Source organism: Narcine bancroftii, chromosome 2 (genome assembly GCF_036971445.1).
Source record: "Narcine bancroftii isolate sNarBan1 chromosome 2, sNarBan1.hap1, whole genome shotgun sequence".
NCBI classification, from domain to species: Eukaryota; Metazoa; Chordata; class Chondrichthyes; order Torpediniformes; family Narcinidae; genus Narcine; species Narcine bancroftii.
Genome location: NC_091470.1, coordinates 328205660 through 328223796, shown reverse-complemented (window position 1 = coordinate 328223796; position 18137 = coordinate 328205660).

Sequence of the window (18137 nt, the reverse complement as noted above, 5' to 3'; positions counted from 1 at the left end):
AATAAAGCTCATCTTGGGGAAAAAAAAAAACTAAAGGGATGGTGGATTGGCATTTCCTAATTCTAGATTTTATTATTGGGTGGTCAATATACATAATTTGCTCCTTTTGTTACATTTCAGTAAATTAGTTGACTGCCCTTTATGGGTAGAAATGGAACTGAATTTTACTAAAAGCACCTCTACGTTGGCAATCCTAGGGTCTTTTTTAATCCTGTTCTTTAAATAAACTGACTAATAATCTGGTAATGAGACATACTTTGAGAATATAGGCACAATTTAGAAAGTTTTTTGGATTTTGGAGTTTTTCTCTTGCCAGTTCTATTACATCTAACCATCTTTTTCAACCTTCTTTACCAGATACCATGTTGAAACTGGCATAGATTAGGTATTAAATGTTTTAGACTTTTTTTTTCACTTGAAACAATTTTGCTTTAGAGCAACTGGTGGTAAAATTTAACTTACCAAACACTTTTAAAATTATTTTTACAAGTTAGATATTTTGCCCTTTTTATCAAAGATCCCTGACTTTCCATGAATTCCCGAGGCAAATATTCTAGTTTTACTTTTTGATTTACAGCTTTCTCGTGAAGTTTAAATATCAATTATTTATAATAATTGGCTGGACTTAAGAATAAGCTCACTAGTTAAGATCAAGAACAATTGGGAACAGGATTTGAATTTATCAGTTTTGAATGAGGTTTGGGATTCTATTTGTAATCTGATTAATAAGACCTTTTGTTCATTACATTTTTTTGTTGTTGTAGTTTAAAGTGCAACAATTGTAAAAAGTTAAATTATCTTGTTTTTATTCAGATATAAATCCTCTGTGACAAATGCAAAATTTTGATGCTTCATTGATTCACATGATTTGGACTTGCTCTAGTCTAGAAAATTTTTGGAAAGACATCTATCAAACTATCAGTAATTCTCAAGGTCAGATTAGAACCTTGTCCTTTAATTGATTTATTTGGATCATTTCAAGAAAATTGTTTTACTGACTTCAACTCTGAATCTTGTATTACCTTTTTCCTCAATGATACCCAGACGTGCAATTCTGATTAAATGGAAAGACAATGCTCCATACACACATGCACACTGGTTAAGTGATATCATGTCTTATCTAACTCTATATAAAAAAAAAATTAGATATGCTATTAAAGATTCAAATATTAACTTCCAAAAGACGTGGGGCCCATTATCATAACCTGAAGAATTAGGGTTGTTTAGATGCTCTGGCGTTGTCCTGTCTAGTTTCAGGTTGGCGTCACTTGATTCCCATGTATCTTTTTTTAACTTTGCTTAGTGGTCAGGGTTTGATTTATAAGGTTTTCCCCTTTTTATTTGGGATTTCTTTTTTCTTTTGAATTTGTTTTCTTCAATTGTGAATAATGTAAACATTGATAAAATTATTATAGGAGAAGGAAAGAGAATTGTAAACCTTTTACAAAAATAAATGTTATAACTTGAAAAGATTTATAATTTCATTTCTTTCCTTTTTTCTCTTTTGGGTTAGATTTTTTGATGTTTTGCTTTGATATACTATTACCAATGTGCTTTGGATTTTTGATTTGTTTATACATGGAAAAAGGTTTTTCCTTTTATTTTAATTATGTTGTTCATTGTATAACTCAATTGTTTATTTTAAATATTAATAAAAATATTTTAAAAAGAAAAGAGAGGGAAAAGAAGTTCCCCCACCTCAAAAAAAATTCCTTCAAAATACTAAAAAAATGGAGGTTTGGTATTACCTAATTTTAGATTTTATTACTGGGCAATGGATATTTGATATTATTTATTTAGATTCATCATAATGAAAACCAAGGTGCTTCAAGATGGATTGTCTACTAAAAGATATTCTCTCCTTTCAATAAATGGAGCATTCTTGCCTTTTTTTTACTTCCAAGTTGACTGATAATTTGGAAGTTGGACACACTTTGAGAATTTGGTTTCAATTTGGAAAACCTTTTGGTTACCATAGATTTTTATTGATTAGCCCTATTCTATGTAAATCATTATTTTTAACATGTCCAAGATATCGATTATACTCAGTAGCTAAGCTTGGGTATCCAATCTTTACTAGATCTATATATTGATCAAAATTTTGCTTATTTTGGACAATTATCTATTAAATTTAAATTACCTAAATATCACATTTTTCATTATTTACTGATTAGGATCTTCTTAAATTCTTTAATGTTGAAGCTTCCCCAGGACTTTAATCTTAACCTTATTTGGGAAGTATACATTTAAACCTAATCATAAAAGATTGCTTACTGCCCTTTATGAATTACTGTTAAGACCTGGGTAGTATTAAGAAAATGTAGGAACCAGACTTTCAACAACCATTTCCCCAAACTACATTCGATTCAATTTTGAAAAATGTTCACTCATCTTCTCTGTGCTAGGCATTCATTAATTCAATTTAAAGTAGTCCATCAGGCCCACTTTTCCAAGGTTCATTTAGCTAAAATTTAACCTAACATCTCCTCTAAATGTGATAACTGCATAACCGAGAAAGGTTTTGGCTCGGTTTTTAATTTCTGGCATTTTTATTTTGCTCCTTTATTGTTAGTTCTTAATATTAACTTGACTCCTTGTCCTTTCATTGCTATTTTTGGAGTGAGTGGGCCATTTGACTTACTATTGACTTTTTCACAATCCCTTGTAGTGGCTTTTGCATCTCTCATCGCTAGAAGGGCCATTTTGCTGAGGTGGAAAGATACTGTTCCTCCCACACAAACTCAGTGGTTGTCAGATGTGATGGCATGTCTGTCCTTTTACAAGTGATATTTAAACTTTAAAACATAATCTAACAAATTCAACTTCTCATCCTCATTAACCCATTGTTCCTCCAACACTAAAGATTTTCTCACTTGGAGTCCAAACACCAGCTCAAAAGAACTAAAGCCTAATGATTCTTGTACAGACTCTCACTGCAAACAAAAGCAAATGAGCACCCTATCCCAGTCCTTCTCTTTCTCAAAACAATAGCTCCTCATCATGTTTTGAGAGTCAAATAGAACCTCTCCAAGGCCCATTGAGATTCTGGATGATATGCAGATGACATGATTTGGTTAGCTCCTAATTTATAAACTATCTTCTGAAACAGCCTTGACATGAAATTGCTTCCCTGGTCTGATTGAATCTCTTTAGGCAAACTGACTAAAGTGAAGCATTTTATAAGAACTTTCGGCAGAGTTTTAATATGTCTAAGTGATATTGCTTCTGGAAACCTGAAGGCTGTGCACATGACGGCTAACAAATACTGATTCCCAGCTTTTGTCTTGGCAATGGGCCAACACAATCCACAATAACTTTAGAAAAGGGTTTATTCAAAACAGGAGTGAGTTGTAATGGAGACACTGGGGGAAACTGATTAGGTTTATGCACAACCCGACAAATGTGACATTTGTGGCAAAATGTCACATCTTTTCGTAAACTAGACCAATAGAATTGTTTTATAATCTTGTACATAGCCTGCCCTCAGGAAGTCAGCTTGGTGTAAGGAAAACTATGGGCCAAGGTTAAAATTTTATCCCTATAGGCTTTAGGAAATACAGCCTGGTGAACAACTGCCCATTCTTCAATTGCAGGGATATCGGGTGGTCTCCACTTACTCAACAACACACCATCCTTGAAATAATAACCAACTGGCACTTTCTTAATTTCATCATCAGTGAAAGACTTGTCTCTCATTTCAGTAAGAATGGGATCTTTGTTCTGCCCTGCTAGAATCTCTTTTTGGAATAATGACCGATCTTTACAGTCAGGTTTAACACCAGAACTCTGGTCCAATAAATGAGAAGGTAAAGTCTTCAGCAACTCATTACAACCTTTTTGGCTATAGTCCAAGTCACTGCAAAGATCTTTGTTTTGTCAGTGATTGGCTTTACTGTCAACCATATTGCAGGGACAATTTTACCCTCTGCAAAGTTATTTCTTAATAACAATGTCTAGTCTGAATAAAAGCTCTCACAACTAGAAGGAGAATATGTGCTTTTGTTAGCTTATAACAGTGTAGGGTCTTCCAGTGGTCTTCAGAAGGGCTCAGGGTTTAGGCGGGAAACCAGGGTAGATGGGGTGGAGGCAGCCATCAGCAGAACACACCACCAGTGAATCTCAGTTCACTGCACAATGAAACTCTCTCCTGATTGGATCCCTATCCTAATAGGTCCATCATCTAATGCTAATTTCAACACCATCATATGCAGAGGAATCTACTCTGATCACAACCCCAGACCTTGAATCAAATTGATCTCACCCATGGCAATCTTATCGCCAAACTCCAAATCACTGTCCAACATGAGCGACTGCTCGACTCCAGTATCTTGAAGGATTTTCATTGGCACTTGTGGTGACCCTTCCTCTACGGAAACCAAACCCTCCGACACAAAATATTTCAATTCATCCCACTACCTTCCACTGTGGAAACACTTCACTTGTAGATCTGCAGGACTTATTTACTGCATCCAGTGCTCCCTTTGTGGCCTTCTCTACATCAGAGAGACCAGTCACAGATTGAGAGATCGCTTCACTTAGCACCTCCTCTCCATCCACAACAACGACCTCCCAGTAGCCAACCATTTCAAATTTGAATCACACTCCCAGACTTGTGTCTATGCATGGCCTAGTGCACTAACCCACCAGACCACCCACAGGTTAGAGGAACCACATCTTATTTTCCGTCTGGACATTCTCCAGCCAGATGGCATTAGCTTTGACTTTTCTGCTTTCTATTAAACCAGCTCCCCTCCTCATTTCCTGTCTTTACAGCTTTCCCCTCCATTCCCCCTTACCCATCCAGCTATCCCTCCTACCCCTCTTTGTTGCTGTCCCCCCACCTACCATCTCCCCCACTCTTTTGTTTCGACACCTGCTGGCATTTTCTCATGCTTTGAAGGGCTCGAGGCTGACGTGTCAGTTATGTATTTTTAACCTTTGCTACATTTAGGACATTGTTTGACCTGCTGAACTTCTCCAGCATTTTGTTTTACTGTTCAAACGTACACTGCTGCTCAAGGGATTTACTCTCAAGGAAACTATTCTATCCTTCCTCTCCACAATTCCCCACTGCTATATAGTTTTTAACTATAAATCTCTTGATCTCTCCCTTTTTTATAGATGGTTTTATCGCAACAAATCCCAACTTTTTGGGCAGTAACCACCAGCTACTCCTTTTTCACTCTCTGCAAACCCACAGATTTCACAAACACATCAATATCCATTGCTGCTGTTTACCCCATATACTCACAAGCCTTTTAATTGGTTTTTAAAAAAGTAATTTAATCAATCAAATTTAAAATCAATCTATCAATAACCTTCAATTTTGGTCTGATCCTGAATGATCCCCCAATTTGTTAAGACACAGACCACCAGCAATGGAAATTCATCAAGGCAATGTTATATTTTTCCTTTTAAAACTATATTTATTAGTAACTATTAATAATATTACACTTTAATCAAATCAAAACCAACTATGTGCAAATGTACATAAAGTGGAGTGTCTGTTTCTGGATTCTGATATCAGTCTGCCCATCGGAGAAGTTTGTGTCTAATTAAAGCTCCAAAGCTGGGGGTATTGTTCTAAGAGAGAATACTGAAATTGATTCACTTTATCCTTCCAGTGAACTTGTTGTATTTAGCAGAGACAAAATTGCTGTTACCTTTCCAGACTGTTGAGGTGCCAGTTGTACTGTAGTCCATGTCTCTGAAGCAAACAGGAGGCAGGATGCGGGTATTATTGCTGCTTCATAGTTTTGAACCACCTTTTTTCTTTTCTTAAACTACCAAAAGTATGTGTGTGTTTTGGGAGAGGGAGGAGATACCCAAACCATTACAGCTTGGGTACAATTCTGGAAAGTTGTTCCAAAGTTCAGTCTTAGAAATCCATTGTCAAAATGTAAAGTTTTAACTGATGCATGGAAATAATAATGAAGGAGATGGAAGAGGCGGAGTGACCAGATTGCCAAAAACTCTCAAATCCTTGTTGAGTTTTGGTCAGAAAAATATCCTGCCATATGAATGGTTGTCACAGCTCCCCTTTGTGAAACGTATGACTTCCACGATGCTTCCAAATCCCAGGTATGGGTCAATCAAAATGACCATTACTTTGGTCATGGTGGGAATTCAATAATTCACCTGAGAGGGAGAATCCGCCAAATTGTCCATTATCACACAATCATTCCTGCTCAGTGTTTGGTGAGATGGCCACTAGTCAATCAGCATTGTTCCACACAGAGGACTCTCTCACCACCTTTATCCCTGGAAAAAGTACCCAATATCCTTTCTCCTCTCCAAAGTAGCAAATTTAGAACAGCCTGTATTAGCTGATGCCATTCAGTCTCTCCAAAGCTGTGAATGATTGCAGCCTTAAAGTGATACTCACATTAAATGAAACAGAAGCTTATAATAGGAATTAATTTCTCTAATCAACAGCAGCATGAGTAATTAATTTGTGGTATTGAACAAATCCATTCTACAGCCTGAAAGTTCTTCCAAAAAGCAGTTTTTAATTTGTCATGTAAAACAATTTAATCAAAAAACTATTTGCTACACAAGAAATTCTCATGGGATGTCAGATTGCTCTGGATACTCAGTATGTGCACCACACAAACACACACAGTGTGGTCAATGCTTTCCTAAAGCAAGCAAGGCTAGTTTCATCATAAACTGGAGATCATTTGTCTGAATAATTACATAGAGATTGACACTTTTCAAACTTATATTCTCCCATCATGCAATTTCACTCAGGCTTGGAACCTTTAGCATATTCTGATCATGTCAAAAGTTCAAAGTTTAAATTGATTGTCAGAGTACATACATTATATCACACAAAACCCTGAGATTTCCCCATTCTTTGCTGAAACAACCAATCATGGTTCTTCTCCCTGCTTTCCACAATTACAGTATCATCACTGAAGATTAAAGCCATTCAGCATAGAGGCAAGCCCATCAACCAGCGCCCACCAGCATTGATCCTACACTAATCCACGGTATCCTTTCCACACACATTCCCTTCAACAGCTCATAGATTCTACCATACATCTACAAACTGTATGCTAGGGCCAATCTCCAGTGCCAATTAAATTACAAGTGTGCAATACTTTATGGTTTCTTTGACTTCCTCCTGTATTTTATCTGAAAATGATTAAGAAAAATGGAATTTATCACATGTGTGCAAAACACTTTCCCAAATCATCCAAAGAAAAGCCTCATTGGTGAGATGTGTCTAGATCAATAAAATAAAACAAATGGATGAGATAAATGTGAATAGGCACACTGGGAATAATAATGGTAATATGAGGTTTAAAGTTCAAAAATTCCACATAAAATGGGAAATTGGAGAAAAGCATCTGCAACCAGAATTAATTGAAATCTGTCTAAAAAGGAAGCTAAAAATGTTCAATATGCATATGGAAAAAAAAGGAAACCAGAATACTGTGGAATAAGCATGGTAGATTGGAAATAAAATTCAAAACATGTTAAACTGAAGTAAGTTAGGGATATGGAGAGAGAAATTCTGAAGAGGAAATTAAGACATTTTTAGCATGAAAATATTCTATAAATTCTATAAATGTAGATTCTGTAGCAGCATGCCACTAGGCAGGAAAACCAGCCCTGCTTGTAATCCACGCGACGGGGCAGCCAGCCAAAATGGCGCCGTCGGGGGTTTCCCCTTCTCAGCACCGGACTCAGAAGCTCGCGCTGGGGGACCACATGATGCTCGAGTGACGTCGGTGTTCCCCCCCCCCCCCCCCCCCCCCCCCCAGCGCGGTTCTCAGCCAGGTCTGGGCTGGGAGTATAAGTCCAGCCTGGCAACCAGCAATAAATCAGTTCTACTCACTGAGCTCAACCCATCTGGTTGTGTGTTCTTTCAGTAGCAGTGTAGCTGTCGCTACAGTTGGTGACCCCAACTGGTTCAAACATCTTTGAACCCAATATGAGCGAATCTGGGATCAGTGCTATAGCCGTCAAGCTGCCTGACTTCTGGGTTCAGGAGCCGGAAACCTGGTTTGGCCATGCGGAGGCCCAGTTTCACTTCCGCCAGATTTCGTCTGACACGACCAAATTCTACCATGTGGTTGCCGCCCTGGACCAGGCCATCGCCAAACATGTGCTGCACCTCATTCAGCACCCACCTGCCAAAGACAAATACGGGACCATCAAGCGAGGGCTCACCAGATCCCTTGGACTATCCAGGTGTCAGCGTGCCCCTCAGATGCTGCACTTCAACACCTTGGGGGACAGGTCCCCAGTGGAGCTGATGGACAAGATGCTCATGCTCATGGGTGATCACACCAACTACCCACTCTTTGAGTGAATTTTCCTCGGCCATCTGCCCAACAACATCCGGCCGTTACTGGCCCAAGAGAGCTTTACGGACCAGAGGAACGTTGCTCAGAAGGCCCAAGTGCTATGACTCGAGTGATTCCCGGAGGGATCGGCGGTCTAGCAGGTCACGAGGCATGGGCATGACCATGCCAAGCCTGCCCCTAGTGCTGCTGTAGAACACCCAGCCCCTGCAGGGGCCACCAAGAGCATAACGAGGGGCACGGCATCCGCTCTGGGCCTCTGCTTCTACCACCAGCGCTGGGGAGTCAAAGCTCAGAAGTGTCATCAGCCCTGCTCGTTCCAGGGAAACAAGCAGGCCGGCCATTGTTAATGGCTGGGGCAGCTGGACAAGGACACAGCCTCCTCTACCTGCGGGACTCAATCAGCAGCCGGCGCTTCCTTGTCGACACTGGGGCCCAGATCAGCTTCATCCTGGCTATGGCCATTGAGTCCAGGAACAGACCTCCCGTCCGTGCAGCCAACGCAACAGAGATCCGGACTTATGGGAACAAAACAGTTCACTGCCAGATCGGCCAGCGAAAGTTCTCATGGAGGTTCACAGTCTCGTCCCTTCCAACTGCCATCCTGGGTGCTGACTTCCTCCTCGCCCATGGCCTCCTGGTGGACATTCAAAGTAGGTGCCTGGTAGATGCCCGGACTTTCCAGGCCATTCACCTCGATGCCTCCTGCTCACATCAGCCGCAGATGGCCATGATCAGCACGCCCAGAGACTAGTTCCAGTGAATCCTGGATGAGTTGCCGGCCCTCCTCAGGCCACAGTTCTCCATTGCCTCGCCGCTCCACATGGTCCTGAAAGCCTTTGGTGGCTGGCGCCCCTGCAGAGAATATCGATGGCTTAATGAGGCGACGGTTCCCGACTGTTACCCCATCCCTCACATCCAGGACTTTACGACCAACCTGCATGGTGCGAGGGTTTTCTCCAAGGTTGACCTGGGGTGCGGGTATCACCAAATCCTGTGCACCCTGAGGACATACACAAGTCGGCCATCATCACCCCCTTTGGCTTGTTCGAATTCCTTTGCCTGCTGTTCGGGCTAAAGAAAGCCACTCAGACCTTCCAGCACCTCATGGACCTAGTAGGCAGGGAACTGGATTTCGTCTTCATTTACTTGGACAACATCCTCTTTGCCAGCAGGGATCGGACACCACACAAGGGCCACCTACGCACCCTCTTCTCCCGGCTGGCCGACTTCGGCCTCACCATCAACCCAGCCAAGTGCCAGTTCAGGAAAGAGTCCATACAGTTCCTGGGCCATACCATCACGGCCGAGGGAGCCATGCCCGCTGCTATGAAGGTCGCTGCTATCAAGGAGTTCCCACATCCAGATAATCTCAAGGGGCTGCAGGAGTTCGCGGGTATGGTCAACTTCTACAACCGATTCATCCCGGGAGCTGTGCGCATCATGCAGCCACTATTCACCCTCATCGCAGTCAAGCACAAATTGCTCACCTGGATCCCAGAGACCTGTAGTGCATTCGAGGCCACCAAGGATGCACTCGCGAATGCTACCATGCTCGCCCACCCGCACACCAATCTGCATATGGCGCTCTCCGTCGATGCCATAGCCATCGGCACCATCCTGGAACAGCAGGTGAATAGACAATGGAAGCCGCTGGCATTCTTCAGCCAGCTTCTCCACCCACCAGAGCACAAGTATAGCGCCTTTGACCATGAGTTACTGGGCATGTACCTGGTGGTGAGGCATTTCCGCTATTTCTTGGAGAGGAGGACTTTTACCATCTTCACTGACCATAAGCCCCTCACTCAGGTGCTCGCAATGGCAAAGGATCCCTGGTCGGCCCGCCAGCAGCGTTACCTCTCCTTCGTGTTGGAGTTTACTACCTATATTCGGCACAAGGTGGGGAAGGACAACGTGGTCGCCGATGCACTCTCATGACTGGCTATCTGTGTGCTGACACCCGGCCTCTACTTTGACCAGCTTGCCTGGGACCAGAAGTCTGAGGAAAAGACACGAGCCTTCAGGACTGCCATCACGGGCCTGCGGTTCTGAGACCTCCTGACTCCTAGTGGCGAAGGCACCGTCCTTTGTGATGTCTCCATGGGCACCCTGCAGCCAGTTGTTCCCCAGCAGGCAAGTCTTCCATCACATCCACGACCTTTCTCACCCGTCCATCAGGTCCATATGGTGGCAGAGCGGTTCATCTGGCATGGGCTGCAGAAGCAGATCGCGGGCTGGACCATATGCACCAATTGTCCAAGGGCGTGTGCAAGAGTTCGAGCACGTCCGGGAATGGTTCAGCCACATTCACGTGGACATAGTCGGGCCCTTACCAGTTTCCCGGGGCAACAGTTACCTATTCATGGTGGTAGACCGCACTACTCGTTGGCCTGATACGATCCCAATGCCAGACGTCTCTACGGACTCCTGCTCCCAAGCGCTGTTGCATGATTGAGTCGCCTGTTTCGACGTTCTGAATCACCTCTGCGCTCTGGGCACAGCTCGTCAACAGGTTGGGGATAGAGCTACACCGCACCACGGCCTATCACCCGCAGGCCAATCGGCTGGTCGAGCGGCTGCACCACCGCCTTCAGTCGGCACTTATGGCCCAACTCACTGGTCCCGACTGGATGGACGAACTGCCTTGGGTGCTCCTGGGCATCCGCTCCATGCCCAAGGAGGATCTGCAGGCGTCATCAGATGAGCTGATCTACGGCGTACCGCTGGCACTGCCCGGTAAGTTAATCAACTCGCCTCAGAACCCCCAGCGGTTGCCACACAAGCTACTTGCCCACTTGGACTTCTTCGCACCCCCACCGCCGCTCAGACACGGCACACAGCCATCTTACATCCCCAGAGAGCAGCATTCCACAGAGTATGTTTTTATTCAGCAGAGCCCGCCCACGGCACCTCTGCAGAGACCTTACGAGGGGCCGTACAGGATTGTCCAGCATTCAGGGTCTATGTTCATGCTGGACATTGGCGGCAGGCGAGAGCCGTTTACTGTGGACAGGCTGAAGCCAGCTCATCTCGACCCCACCGAACCAGTGATTGTGGCCCAGCCCAAGAAGCGAGGCCACCCAGCTAAAAAGGACATTGGCTCTGGTTCTGGGGGGGCGCTGTGTGGTGGCACACCACTAGCAGGCAAACCGGCCCCGGTTGTAATCTACGTGGCGGGGCAGTCGGCCAAAATGGCACCGTCAGGAGTTTCCCCTTCTTCTCAGCACAGGGCTCAGAAGCCCGTGCTGGGGGACCACGTGACGCCCGAGTGACGTCAGCGCCCCCCAGCGCAGTTTTCAGCCAGGTCCAGGCTGGGAGTTTAAGTCCAGCCCAGCAGCCAGCAATAAACCAGTTTTTTTTCCTCATTGAACTCAACCCGTCTGGTTGTGTGTTCTTTCAGTAGCGGTGCAGCTGCCACTACAATTCATTAATTGTTAATTTCTGAAAATAAAAGATAATAAATTAGTAAAAAGTTATCAAGCAATTTGATTGATTTGGTTTTATGTCATTTACTTAAAGACCTGCAAAATGGAAAAAAGTTGGTCCCATGAAAAATGGGAGGCCTTAAGAAAATTAAGAGCAAACAACTAGAGAAAATATTTAAACTAATAAAGATCAAAGTGCCATACAAGGATTCCAAGACACATAGATGAAGAAATAATTGACATTCTCATTAGATCATTTTGATGAAAGGGTAAAAGTAAGTTCTAAATGGTGGCAGCACTACTAAGACATAACCATCTCAACATTTTTTTTTCAACTGAAAATGCTAGATTTATGAATTAAATTTGAAAATACTGAAAATGCAGAAGTGTGGGAATTATCAATAGAAAGAGAAAGAGGGATTACATTTCAGGGCAATCAGCTTCATCTGGACTGTTCAAAAACTGGGGGGGGGGGGAAAGCACTAGGTGACAGGGAGATAGTGCAAACTCCACACAGGCAGCCCTTGAGGTCAGGAGGCAGCTGTGCCAATTTGCCACCCCTCTGCTCCCAGAGCTGAGCACTCATTTTTACATCGCAATTTGTATCAGGCTACTTTGGTGAAATCTTCATTTTAATTTTTCATGAGAATAAAATGTTTCCGAATTCCTTCTGAAATCTTTCCAAACTCCAGCAGCAAGTAATCAGCAATAATTTGTTTCCTCCTGATTGATGACGTGTAATTAAGAGAGAATGTTATAAACCAAAATGTTGTGGCACCTTATTAGTGAGCACAAGTAAGCAATTTAAGTAGCAATTAGCCATGATCTAATCCTCCAGGCAGTTGCCCATGATGCAAGCGTCAACTCCTCCACAGATACTTTGATCACCAGATCAATTCAGGTCTTCTACGTCGTCTTAATGAAGAGACTTGAGGTTTTCAGTACCATCTTAGATGATCCTTCTCCACTTTGAGTACATTTCATCCAGGAACTCCTATGAGTTGTGGAGACATTAATATTTGATCAAAGAGGCTTTTAGAATTTTTCCATACTCAGAATTTATTGTCATCATCAAGGCTTGAAATTCGGTGTTTGCAGCAGGATCCTGGTCAAACATACATATTATAGCCATCTTACAACATTACTATAAAAAATAAAATAATAACAGCATTAATAGAGCATGAAAAGTAAGGCAGTGTCTTGTTCATTGATTATTCAGGAATCCGATGGCAGCGGAGAAGAAGCTGTCCTTGTGCCGCTGAGTGCTCGTCTTTAGGCTCCTGTATCTTTTCCTCGTTGGTAGTAGAGTGAAGAGGGGTCTTTGAGGATAGATGGAGTGAAGTCTGGTGCCTGTGATTTTGCAGGTCAGGTTAAAAACCCTCTGAAGTTTATTCTTGTCCTGAGAGTTGGTGCCTCCAACTAGAATGTGCTTCACGGTACGCTTGTAAAAGTTTACGAGAGTCTTCAGTGACATACCAATCATCCTCAGACACCTCACAGAGTATAGCCTCTGGCAAGCCTCCTTTGTGATTGCATTGAAATCAAAGTGGAATGTCTGAACACAATGGAACACAAAGTCTGTTTCGGGATTCTGTTATCAGTCTGCCCATCAGAGATGTTTGTGTCTAATTAAAGCCCCAAAGCTGGGGGTATTGTTCTAAGAGAGGATGTTGAAATAGATTCACTTTATCCTTCCAGTGAACTTATTGTATTTAGCAGAGATAGAATTGCTGTTACCTTTCCAGACTGTTGAGATGCCAGTTGTAGTCCATGTCTCTGAAGCATGCAGGAATTATTGGTGCTTCATAGTTTTGAACCGCCTTTTCCCTTTTCTTAAACTACCAAACGCTATGCTGACTGGAGGCAGTGGTAGATTTCAGCACCAATTCCTGCCTTTCATTAAAAATGGCCTCTGTGATTTATAATGTAATTCCTATTTTCCAGGGTCTTTAAAAAAATTTTTTTTTAATTTTTCACACTGTGAACCATATCAATCAAAGTAAATACAAACATTTCCCTCTTAAATATACACAGTAGCTCTTTTCCCCCTACCTTCCCTCCCCCCCTTCCCACCCCCTCCCAACCCATTAAACGTTCCACATATACAATACAATAAAACCATTAAACAATGTCATCGCACAAGGAAAATAAACAAGAAAAATGTGTCCTCTACTTTTACACACTGGATCAAGTCATTTTGTCTTATCATTTTATCATTTTAGGATGTGGAGGTCCGAGGCAAGCCCTCTCTGTTGTGTTCCATGTACGGTTCCCAAATTTGTTCAAATAATGTGACTTTATTTTTTAAATTATATGTTATTTTTTCCAATGGAATACATTTATTCATTTCTATGTACCATTGCTGTACTCTCAGGCTCTCTTCTGATTTCCAAGTTGACATTATACATTTTTTTTACTACAGCTAAGGCTATCATAATAAATCTTTTTTGCGCTTCATCCAGTTTGAGGCCTAATTCTTTACTTCTTATATTACTTAGAAGAAAGATCTCTGGATTTTTTGGTATGTTGCTTTTTGTGATTTTATTTAATATCTGATTTAGATCTTCCCAAAACTTTTCCACTTTCTCACATGCCCAAATTGCATATACTGTTGTTCCCGTTTCCTTCTTACAGTGAAAACATCTATCTGATAATGTTGGATCCAATTTTTTTTTAACTTTTGGGGTGTGATATATAACCTGTGTAACCAATTATACTGTATCATACGTAACCTTGTGTTCATTATATTCTTCATAGTTCCAGAGCATAACTTTTCCCATGTTTCATTTTTTAATATTTATGTTTAAATCTTTTTCCCACTTTTGTTTGGGTTTATAGCTTATTTCATCACTTTCCTTCTCTTGCAGCTTGATGTACATGATCGTTATAAATCTTTTAATTATCATTGTGTCTGTAATCACATATTCAAAGCTGCTTCCTTCTGGTAACCTCAGCCTGCTTCCCAATTTGTCCTTCAAGAAGGTTTTCAGTTGATGGTATGCAAACATTATACCATGAGTTATTCCATATTTGTACTTCATTTGTTCAAATGTTAATAAGTTATTTCCCAAAAAACAATTTTCTATTCTTTTAATTCCTTTTCTCTCCCATTCTCTAAAGGAAAGGTTATCTATTGTAAAAGGGATTAGCTGATTTTGCGTCAATAATAATTTTGGTATTTGGTAATTTGTTTTTTCCTTTCTAAGTGAATCTTCTTCCACATATTGAGTAAATGATGCAATATTTATGAGCTTTTATATCGTATCAGCTTTTCATCCCACTCATAAAGTATATGTCTGGTACCTTCTCCCCTATTTTATCTAGCTCTATCTTAGTCCAATCTGATTTTTCCCTTGTCTGTTAAAAATCTGATAAATACTTTAATTGTGCTGCTCTATAATAATTTTTAAAGTTTGGTAACTGCAAACCACATTGGTTGTACCTCTCTGTTAATTTATCTAACACTATCCTCAGTTTCCCCCCTTTCCGTTAAAAAAAATTCTTATTATTCTCTTTAGTTCATTAAGAATTTCTCTGTTAAGGGAATTGGTAATGATTGAAATAAGTATTGTATCCTTGGGAAGACATTCATTTTAATGCAATTTACCCTCCCTATCAACGTTAGCGGTAATTCTTTCCAATGTTCTAAGTCTTCCTGCAATTTCTGTATAATTTAATTTGTACAGGTGGCTTAAATTATTATCTAATCTAATACCTAGGTATTGGATTGCTTGTGTTTGCCATTTAAATGGTGATTCTTTTTTAAATTCTGTATAATCCGCATTATTCATTGGCATCACTTCACTTTTATTTGCGTTGATCTTGTACCCCGATATTTCTCCATATTGCTTCAATTTCTTATGTAGTTCTTTTATTGATATTTCTGGTTCTGTTAAGTATACTATGATGTCATCGGCAAATATACTCCTTCTCCTTTATTTTTATCCCTTTTATTTCCTGTTCTTATCAGTTCTGCCAATGGTTCTACTGCTAAAGCAAACAGTGAGGGAGATAGTGGACATCCCTGCCTAGTTTACCTACTTAATTTAAATTGGTTCAATACATATCCATTTACTGTTACCTTGACATGGGTTGCCTCTCTTGAGAGCCTCCTCTATACAAAGGCAGAGATACACAGTTACATAAAGAGTATATGTGTGCAGGAGGCTGAAACTGACAAATTCTTCAGCTAGCTTGTACTCTTCCCACTCAAAATTTTGGCGACTTCCAGTGGCAAACTCCTACACATGAAGTATAAAATCTTACACAATGAAAATCCTCTGCAAAACAATCATTGTCTCAGAGTGGGATTTGAAGATTTCACAAGGCAGCTTTTAGAAAGTGATCATTTTTTTAAACAATCATCCCTTCATGCCAGATTTGGTAAACTGTACACTATTGGTAGCACTTCAATCATGAGCTGATATTTGATTGAGGGATTATGTGGGATGACTTAATAATAATGTAAGTTTATTTTCCATTAACAGAATAATGTATTCTGACTATTAAACAGCAGGTATCCTGTCTCCTGATGTGTCACCTTTGAAATTGAAATGATCTCTCAGTGCAATGTGCAAATGTAAAATGTAATAACTTCAGTAACTTAAATAAACTTTTAATTAAACAAACAACCTACCAATGAAATATCGTGGATAATAATATAAATTGTGAGATGCTTAGAAAAGAAACAATACCTTTGAGATGCACTCCTAAGAATCAAGATTGAGCTACAAAGTCTCAAAATAAAGTCTTCAGCACTGCAGGAAATATTATAATATAGGGCACCATAAAGACCATAACAAAGTTGCAGAAAAATTCTTGTTAACTGTACTAAGTTGAAATAAAGTTAAAGTACAAGGGTCCAAAAAAAAAGGACTGGGAGAAAGTAGAAAACATCAGAATGGAAGAACTAGGAAAGGAAGGCAGCAGTATGTCCAAAAGGACAAGGGATGGTAAGCAGATTATTATTCAATTATATGTTTTGAAAGTACACATACATTGTGATAGGCTCTACTAATAACCCCAACGAGTGAGGAATGACAGGTTTTATTATACTTTAGACTTGTAGCTGGCCTGATTCCAAGTGCTCGACTGAGGACTGGGAGAGGGAGGTCGACCTTTATTCCAGGGTCACCAGTGGGGGATGGGTCAGCTATCCATCGGCAGTTACATATTTGCATCAATACACATTGTTGAGGGAGGAGTCACGTGATGGAGTAGTGGCCGGACGGTGAACTCCAGCCCTCTCCAGAAAAGTCGGGAAAAACAAAGGAAAACACAAAGGCACAGAAATAAAAGTTAAAGAAAAGTGAGTATAAAGGTGGAAAGAAGATGGCGACAAAAAAAAATCGAAATCAACGGTAAGAAGAGAGGAAGAGAAGACAACGGAGGAAGAAGGAAAAGGCCTTACCTGTTCGAAGAGGCCCGCGGTGGAGAGAGAAACCCGCTCCCTCAGGTCGGTAGAAATTGGACTACAAAAATGGCTCGCTGAGCCGAATAAAAGTGCGCAACCGCGCATGAAAAAAAACACACCGACGGGAGGGGTGACCAGCTGGGGAGTCGATCTCCACAGCCGGCAACGACAGCTGCAGAACACCTGCAGCAAGAAGAGAACACAGAAGACAATGGAAACAAGAAAGAAGAGAAGAAAAGGGCAACAAAGAAACAACAGATGGCCAACCCAGAGGAAGAAGAAGAGTACAGTGAAATAGAAGAAGAAAAGAAAGGCAAGATAAAGGAGGTACTTTCTCTTATTAAAGGATACATGGAGTCATTTAAAAAATGGCAAACACAGGAATTTAATGATTTAAGAAGAAGAATAAACAACACAGAAGAGAAAATGAATAAAATAGATATGACCTTAATAGAAATGGGAAAGAAAATGGACAAGATGGAAGAGCGGGCAGTAGCAGCAGAAATGGAGGTAGAGGACTTAAAAAAGAAATTAGAGGAATCTAATAAAAAAGCTATAGAGACACAAGAACTGTTAGCTCAGAAAATAGATATAATGGAAAATTATAACAGAAGAAATAACATAAAGATAGTGGCCTTAAGGAAGATGAAGAAGGCAAGAAATATGAGAGAGTTTATAAAAGATTGGATCCCTAGGATCCTAGGATGTCCAGAACTACAGCAAGAAATGGAAATAGAAAGGGCACATAGAGCATTGGCCTTTAAACCACAACCACAACAAAAACCAAGATCTATTTTAGTAAAATTCCTAAGATATACTACAAGAGAAAAGGTACTGGAGAAGACAATGGAAAAAGTAAGAGAGGGCAACAAGCCACTGGAGTATAAAGGGCAAAAAATCTTCATTTATCCAGATATAACTTTTGAACTCCTAAAGAAGAGAAAGGAGTTCAATACAGCAAAGGCGATTTTATGGAAGAAAGGGTAT